Genomic DNA, 8,290 nt, shown 5'->3' with positions numbered 1-8,290 from the left:
GCTTCCACAGACTGAGACCACTGCAAACCTTTCTCTAAAATAAAATGCGTTAAACAATACAATCACACTATATTCTTCAGTTCAGAGCGCGGTTACAAATGTCGTGTGATCGTCGTAGGATCGCTAACTTCGGCCATTTCGGAGGACAGCCAAGTACGTGTCATGCAAAGTTCAACTGACTTGGTACACAAACGGCTGCGCTGGATCCATCATGGTCGGCGGTTGGCTCTGCTTGAAAATCCTAAGGCATCAAAATTGCACAACGATCGTACGACCAACGTGACCGCGCCCTAAGGCGTTGTGACATTGGTCGTAGGTCGTCCTACGATTTTCATGTGTTAGAATTTTCAAGCTGGCCGTCACAAAACCAATTATCTACAAGGATCTGACACAGACTTTTCAAAAATAAGACAGCTAAATTGGACGACACCTATACAAAACACTCCATCTGTCGGACTATCCCAATAATACCCTACCCACGAATGAAAGTAGTCCTCAGTTGGGATCGTACGACACTCGAATGACCAGACATAACGAAGTAATGAGCGAACTTCACGTAATATGGTAGTCCAGAACAAGTGGTAAAACTCGTAACAGAAATTTCCCGGCAACAAAACCAGTTGTGTACTTCTTGATGGTCTCTTGTAATCTCCATTGAAAATTACCCACAAGAGAAGATACCATATCAGGTAATGTAGATGGGTATGCAGGGTGCTGAGTGATGCAGACATAGTATACAGTAGATAGTAATTACATGTAGGCCATGTTGATTTGACTATATGGCTGACATTCACATGTGCAGCAATTTTCGGGACTTTCGAAAAAAGGTTTTCAGCCAAACTATAAATCGTAGAAAGCTGCTGCAAAATAAGTAAATATATGCCGCAGTTTGGAAGATTTTCGGAAAACATATACTTATGTCATAGAATGCCAAAGTATATTCCAAAGTCAAAGTGCCATACTCTGTGTGTTTAATCATTTGTTCAACCTTCCTGGCCACTTAAGCTTAGATTTCATAATGAAGTCAACCTTTGTTTTGCCAAAACTTTTTTTTCATGGGCACGTACACTCGCATCAGTTGTGGAGTTCCAAGACGATGCCATCCATATGATAGAATTAACATGGCCTTAGTCTAGTAAAAAAACGAAGAGAATAAGTCTGAAGACGCTATAATTTGATGCTTTATTCGAAACCCCATTAGCAATGTGGATAAAACACAGCACCAGACTTCCTGGAGCGGTTCTATAATTACCATAATCACAATGATGCACGCAACAAACACAGTTACTGACAGCGTACAACCACAATGATTCTGCAGGAATGAAAAAATACGGATTATGCTAAACTCCACTAGAGGCTGCGATCGCTAAGCGACCAAAGATCTGGCAGTTCTCTCAACGAGTTTCATCGATATAGAACGAAGTTTAACAAATTTTTGGGTCTTTCGTCGTCTTTTAAACATTCCAATTCTTCAATCAAGGGTTACAGAAATCTGATTGTGGACTCTATACGGTCGCTCAGCAATCGTCGGCTAGTGGGAAAAGGGGCCTTACTGACAATCTGTAGATGTCACAGTCACCTTCTTTCTCATCCCTCCTTGTTATGTACTGGTGAACCCACACTTCCTCTTTGTGGTCCTTCTGAGTACTTGTACTTTCTATGTCGGAGGTTTTGCAACCCGTGTTCTGAACATACTCGCATGTCATAATCTCTGAGTGACAAGTTTATTTTTACTTGCATTGATTTTTAAAACGTCACTAGCGATATGCGCTATTTCCTGGGATTTTTATGGATAAAGATTTGTGCTGGATGGAGCCGGGTTGTGTGACCTTCGCACGGGCGGCGCCAGGCGCAGGACTGCCGCTGGTCATGCTGGGCCTTATCGACGAGCGCCTGACAGCGAACCTACGTCATTCTGCACGTCATTTCTGTACTGAATAAAGGGACTCGTTTTACACAACCGATGCTTTATTCTAAGATTGTAACGTTAAGTATTTACATACGTTTTGTGACCATATCTGAAATGTGAGCAGCGACACCTGTCCTGCAGTACATTGTGAACCAGCCAGAATTGCCCTGAAAAAGGTGACAGACGGTCACCGAAACGTTGGTGAGAATAAAGCATTGGTTGTGTAAAAAGAGTCTCTTTATTCAGTGACATACCAACCTGATGAAACTATTCACGGAGGGCATTTCTGTACGTCAAAACGTCGTGGTCTCCAAACATCCACGGCAGGACGTACTGATATTCAAGCAGACGTCGCGAGGCAAAACCATTGCGTTTTCTTAGCTATCCGTTTCTGTTACCTCGGGCGTGGAGACTGTAACAGAAACGGACAGCTACGAAAACGTGACGCTTCTAGCATTTACTTTTTTACCTCGATTAAGGAGGAAGTGGTTTAGGGAATATGTGTATGTTAGGTAACAATGATGAGGATGTTTGTGCATCTTAGCAGTATCCTTGTCTGTCTGTTTTTTTTTAATTTGTTTGTTAGTTTCTTTATCATGTAGTGTCATATATCTGGTAGCTCCATCTGCCAATAAGCTTACAATTATAGATTACTGCACAAAATGGCCCAACCCAGAGCCTGCTGTCGAGACTAACAACTTCTATATTTTAGAACTTGTCGTCCCTGTGTTGTGGTGTCTGTCGGCGGGTTCACAGACTATCAAACACTCTTCAAACTCAGGAAATACAACCTCTCTTTATCATCGTTTTACTGTCTCATTACAAGCTTCTAAAGCGGGAGCTATCCGCATGCTTGGAAGGATTTTTTCATTACTATAAATAAGATTAATCCCACTTTTAATCAATTACAGATGAAAACCTTCTGGCGCAGAAACCGCCCACCTACGCGTCTCCAAAAGAAGCCGCCAACTCTGTTTTATGGACAGGCGGAACTCGTAAGGCGAACTCCTTAAGTTGGAGTCAAGCCTTGACGTTGATGCCGGCTCTGGACGAACAGCTGCTTCGGGAGTTTTGATCCTGTGACAGGTTTATCAGAATGTGCCACGCAGCCGCGGATAGAGAAGATCAGGAAGGGACAAATGGACACGATGAGATACAAGGCCTCGGGTTGTTTTGGTCTTTTCCTGAGGCTGGGACACTCATCAGCTTCAAGCTGACTGTGTCTTTATCAGTTCATGTACGATTATTTAACAACTGTCATATGGTACAATCGATTATTACATAACATGTAGTAAGCACGGTGCTCACGTCACTTTAGTAAGGGTTATTTGAATACTTTGAGGAGTTGCGGTCCATAAAGGGGGTCTTTTGCAAGATTAAGAGAGCAATGAAGGATAATAGGACCCATTGCCACTAAAAAAAACAACGGACAACAGAAACGTCTGAAAAGTTTCTTCCCAACTGAAACCATTCATAAAAGACTCGTGTACGGTCAATTTTCCCCGCTTTAGTGATCTGTGTCTAAACTGAATTTTTCATTGAAGGCGACCCGGGAACATGAAAAATGGATAAACTCTAAACCGAGCTGGCCATTACGTGCCAACCGGCTCGCAAACCTTTCTATTTACGTCATCCTGCCAATGTTTTAGTCATTTTTACGGTTATTGCGGTTTACAGCAGCGGCCATCTTATCAAGATGTATGCTATAGATACATACATCTACCTTTAACAGCACATTAGGAGACTTCTCGACCATTTGGTTAATTTAGTACCAATACACGTTTACTGCACTTCCTTCTTTACCCTAATAGAGAGCAATGTTGCACGGCAAGTGAAAAGATATCCCCAGAAAAGGGCGTCTCTTAGCAAAAACCATGACAGATGGCGCAGTCAGTTTTCCTCGCTCCACTGAGCTGTATTTGAAACAAGGTGTAAACCTGGAACCATTAAAGACTCCATGAACTTCAAATTGAATCAACCATTCCGCGTAAATCGGATCGCGAACTTTCTACTGACGTCATTTTCCGCATGTTTTAATCATTTTTACGGTTATGGTGGTTAAATACGATGTTCTGGTTCAATCCCGGCTAACATTACAACAGACAAAACGGTCTGAAAACGGCAACTTATGTTCGAACGAGGAAACGTAATGAGGCATAAAATGACTATTGCCTACTCAACGTAAATGTTTTTCTACTGCGTCAATGTTTTCTATTTTCAAGTTTCCTATCCAGAGTTTTTCTTTAAATCTCCCAAACATCTCAACCAATAAAGGAACGCGTTCATTACTTTCCAACATCATGGCGTACTACTAAAGGTTTCTAATCTCTTCAGGATGGCCATGGTGATCAACTGTTCGTTCACACGTGAAAGGCACATCTTGCACCACAAACTTGACAGTTGTGCACAGTTCGAGATGTTCTGTCATGTTTGTGCTTTAACTACCGATTGTGCTTCCTGGTTGACAGATCACAAGATGGACAATATTGCCTCTGTCCTGTCATAATCACGATTCACCTAACATTGCGTGTGATGTCAATTGCAATTTCTAACAAGGCGATCGGAGATGGAAGCGTTAACTCTTACCTAGTGTTTAAGACTCTCCAATATAAAGTCGGACAAAGATATCAGCGATGAGCACTCATAGCAGAGCTTGCGTTTTGTAGGAAATTACAGACATGAGACAGAAAGAAAGACAGTTAGACACAGACAAGCCAAGTTAAGGAAAACATATTGCTTCACTTTTAAAGGTCTAAAGTATGTTTTGCCTACTTTAAAAGAGGTCCATTGGACAGTTAAGAAAAGCAGAAATGACCGTTCTAACGCGCCTTCCCTGTAACTGATATCCATTACATAAAATCTAGTAAACGAGTCGTAACTTCCAATTTACAGTCCAAGCGTGATGAATGGGGTGATCCGCGCGTAAAATTCGTCCGGCTGCAGCTTGTGTGGGCCGACAAAGGCGCGGTCGTCCTCCCTGACCCTCTCCACTTCCCGAGTTTCCTATAATACCGCAGCAACAGCGTCTAAAAGGCGCTGATTTGGTGTAATTTGCTGAGGTACAAAGGAAGACTTTCCGGTCCATTTTGCACATTACGAGCCACCTGCACCTAACGCTGACGTCATACCGAAGCAATCATAACACGTTTATGGTTTATGCACTTGCTTCAATTATCTCAGGCGCCGGGTATGTTCTCCGATCCTCTTTTAGGAGAAACCATTTGTTTTATCTCATGTTTCGCACATAGGTACCGTACGTTGAAACAAGACAGTCAAAGATGGCCCAAACACGTACACACACACGAAGACACACACTGACACACACATCACACACACAGACACACACGCGAGCACGCACACACACATATCGCACAGACACAAACACACACAAACTCGCAAACAAATACGCACACATCACACACAAACATGCACACACAAACATACACACACACAGATACACACACACACGTACACACACACACACTTCGGGTCAGAGTATCAAGTTTCAACACAACGCCCTTCGACCTTCGAAAATGACTTTGGAACCAAATCCAAACCGCCCCTGATGCTGTTTATGTTGATCTGCCCGGAACAGTTTCCATTTCCCGTGGCCGGTCCGGCGGAGATCGGGTCAGCGCAGGTCGGTAAGCACCCATAATGGACCGGACTCAGGAGGCGTCTTTATTCACTTAGCGCGGACGAGCCGGCAGGGGGAAATCAATAAGGATTCGTTTATCGGTCTCCTGTTGAGCGCTTGTGTGTGGCTGTTTAGAGACAGTTGTTTCGCATGGCATGATGCGTTTTCTTTATTGAGAGACTCAACGTGGGTGTCCCTCGTCTCCATTTAATGTTATGGATGACACACTCAGGAGACCCCAAAACCAATACGAGAGGGCAAGAATAGATTAAATTTTAGTGCTAAAATTTCAAAACCATGGAACACGAACCTGGTCTTGACAGGACGTCTTTAGTATTGCCTGTGAATGCAATTAAGTTTTGCAAATGTAAATTTTCACATCATTGATAGCATACCAATCACCAATAATGACCAAGTCTTTTCTGTACTTCGATGCCGACGTAGTGAAAACGCTTGTATCAGGTTCTGTGAAAGGACATAGTAATACTTAAGTTTAATGAGAATTTTCCCATACTGACCTTTTTGGGGCATTATGTGTCAGCACGAGGCGCCTTACTGAGGAGGAGATTTTTTTGTAGAATGAAAATTATGAGCGCCAGGGCGATATCCATGAAATTAAATCAGTGTTGCCTTATGGAGTTTCCATGGCCTGGCCTTGGTTCTGATTCCATAACTGCTGTAACAGGCTGGTTAAGGGAGACGTCTACCCATGTCTTTTACTAAAGGGCGTTAGAGGGATCGCTCTGAAGTTTTACCTATAGAGGAAAGAAAGGGTATTTTACATGGCCAAGGCTTGAGGGGGTAAATGTTATTCAACATGCTTGGTGCGTGGCTCTCCTTAAACACAGGGCCGGCAAAGTAACATGTCCCATCCCAGGGACCATAGCCTGTACCAGTAGTGTGCATGTTCAGAGAATAGACAGCTAGGGCAGGCTTAGAGCTTTTGATCTGGAGATCTAGTAAAGACGTGATTGTCTGTGACTACTCTAAGGGTGGTGCAATGGCCTAGTGGGGAGAATGTTCGCCTTGAATTCGGTAGGTCGTGAGTTCGATCCCCGGCCGAGTCATACCAAAGACTTTAAAAATGGTACATGCTGCTTTTTCTGCTTAGCACTCAGCATTTGGGAAAGAGTATGGAAGTTTAACACACACCACTACCAGTGGACTAGTCCCCTGCTGTAGTGACTGCGTTGTGTGGCCCAGGGCTAAGGAAACAGAGCGCCATCAGGCGCGGGAAGGGTTTAACTTAACTAACACGAACCCATTGCTAAACTGACGTATTGCTAAACTGGAAACAAAAGAAAATAGCAGAAATCGCACATCTTGTCCATCCGGTTTATTATTCGTGCAATTTTCATTCATGTGTCTACAATAACTACCAGTAAGTCACCATATGTTTGCTCCGAGAAACTAGTGCAGGGTAGAATACATTCTTCAAGGCGCCTTAGGTAAGATCCGATTACAATATCTCAGGTCGATTGCTAACTTGTGCTTTTATGTAGTCTAGTGCAACCTGTGCACGTAGATCTGACACATCTTCTGAAGTTCTTGTTTACACGTTTTTGGGCCACTGTAGCGTCGACTATATCGTAAGGCCAGGTTGATTTGATTATATGGATGACATCCGCGCTCGCACCAATTTTCGGCCATTTCCAAAAAAAAAAAAAGTTTTCGACCACACAATAGATTGTGCAAAGCAGCTGTAAAATGAGCACAAATATTCCGTAGATTGAAAAAAAAGTATCAGAAAACAGATAACTAATGCCATAGAATGCCAAAATGAATCTAAAGTCAAAGAATAAGATGTGAAAGGACAGAAAGAAAAAAAATCTATTGTTGGTTGGGGGAGGTACCAGTACAGAAAATTCAGGTCCAGAGGATCATTTCCAGGTCCGGACATGAACCTGGACCTGATTGTCTGTGGAAACTTGAGAACTGGCAATACTCAAAACAATGGTAATTGGTCAATTTTGCTACAAAGGAATCTGTTTGGTGGATTATTGGACTCCCACTGCATTTTAAAATCCCATCTCCATGTAATAAAGGCTAACTGTCTCTTGACTTCGCTCTTGTTGTCTTCTTGGCCCCCGGTTAGACCCCAAATGGCTGCTGACATAGTGTGTCCATTTTGTAATTGGCGAAACCTGTTCCTCTGTTGTTTTTTTCAGGTCTGTTTTTTTCGGATTGGTCCAAGAAGAAAAAAATGTTTTGCACCCGTATGATGTACTGGTCCCTACACCTAACTGTTGGTATACCATACTATGTGTGTTTAGTCCTATGTTCAACCTTCCTGGCCACTTTGATTTCATACTGAAGGCAACTTTTTTTTTTTGGCCAAACTTTTTTTTATTCGCTCGCTCGCATCAGTTTTGGAGTTCCCGGAGGATGTCATCCATATAATCAAATCAACATGGCCTAACGAAAATTAAAATTAAAACAGTCCAAGGTGAGACACCTTGTTGCCATGCAACGTTATGATATTACAGAAGCTTCACTACCTCATAGAATGAAACACCAATCAATTTCATGGTATTCTTTAAAACAATTAAAACATGATACTTTGTAGTGTGTCTCGGAAAACTGTTACATATTCACAGCAATCTAACAACCATTTACAACGTTTAACACTCTGACAACTTAAAAGTTCTAGGATTTCCCATGCTACTGCATGTCATATCGTGTGCATATACAGGTGGAATGTTTACAGGTTTACGCTTGTTCCCCTATGGATCTGCCGCTGCAGC

The sequence above is a fragment of the Branchiostoma floridae genome, chromosome 6 (assembly GCF_000003815.2).
Source record: "Branchiostoma floridae strain S238N-H82 chromosome 6, Bfl_VNyyK, whole genome shotgun sequence".
In the NCBI taxonomy this organism is placed as follows: Eukaryota; Metazoa; Chordata; class Leptocardii; order Amphioxiformes; family Branchiostomatidae; genus Branchiostoma; species Branchiostoma floridae.
This window is presented reverse-complemented; position numbering follows the sequence as displayed.